Source organism: Schistosoma haematobium, chromosome ZW (assembly GCF_000699445.3).
Source record: "Schistosoma haematobium chromosome ZW, whole genome shotgun sequence".
NCBI lineage: Eukaryota > Metazoa > Platyhelminthes > Trematoda > Strigeidida > Schistosomatidae > Schistosoma > Schistosoma haematobium.
The window spans coordinates 19,235,310-19,236,558 of record NC_067195.1 but is presented as its reverse complement, the minus strand read 5'-3'; positions in this window follow the sequence as shown (position 1 = coordinate 19,236,558).

Sequence of the window (1,249 nt, the reverse complement as noted above, 5' to 3'; positions counted from 1 at the left end):
TCACATAATTAACTGGCAAATCATATGTCTTTTTCTTATTCTGATTGAGGTTCGGAAGACAAAAGAATTAAAAAAACCGTGCAATGCCAACTAAATGGTCATAATACTCTCCAGTGATACACAATTATTATGGTTTTTACTCTCTCGTGATACTTCAGATGCACACTATAGAATAGGGGAGTATCACAGCCCTCATACATATTGAATGAGATTTGTGTAGCGCATATGTATTTGGTGCCTCCTTGTACCAATATCTATGTGTTAAAATAAAAACTATAGAATAGTCTGAAACTAAGAAGTAAAAACCGCTTCATTTTACAATTAAAGTCATTCTTCAATGTAAATTAACTTTTAATTGGAATTCTTTTCATTAAAAATGTTAGTAAAGAGATAGTGGTGAGTTTATAATTTATGGACTACCTTCGAGTGACGCTAAAGTGACCTTGAGAGTATCCACCTAATAACTAGGACCAAACGAAAGTTATAAACCAGCGTGAGGAATTAGAATTGTGATTTACAGTTAATGGTGAAGATTAGGAACTAGACTTAGGGTTTTCATCGCGAACTGACCTCAGCTATAATGCCAAAACTCTATTTAACCAAATGACTGAGTGAATTTCATGCCAAAATCCGAGACCTGTCATCTTAAACCTGATTGGTTTGTCCATAAATTATAGTCTCGCCGAAATATTTACTGTTTGTTCGTTAAAACAATCAATTATTATTAATGAATGGTTGAACAACTCTTAATATGAACTCTTTCGTTCACTAAACTAATTATCCTACGATTTTATATGAAAACTATGAACATCAGAAATCAGGTAATTATTGAATGGAAAATGTTAAATTGTACACATTTAGTTCATTATATAATTGACTTGTATATTGATCTTTTTTAATCTAGACACCATCATAAATTCGTTGATCATCAAAGTTAAAAAAGCAGGTTTTCGCGATATTTCGTTTTCTACAGGGGACTATTGTCATTTATATGATTCCGGAGTAGATATAATGATGAGATAATATGTTTAGCTAAGTAATTGTTGAAAGATTCAAGTAGTGTTATATGCTTTCTATACAAATAATGTATATTTTCAATCCAGTTTATTGTAGTAATTCTAATATCAAACTTTTACATACATCATAATGTCATACCTTGATTATCATGGCTAATAAGCAAATAACGAATGGAGTCTATCAATATATTAAACTATTATACAATGCCTTTATATGTGGTTATGTTAACATC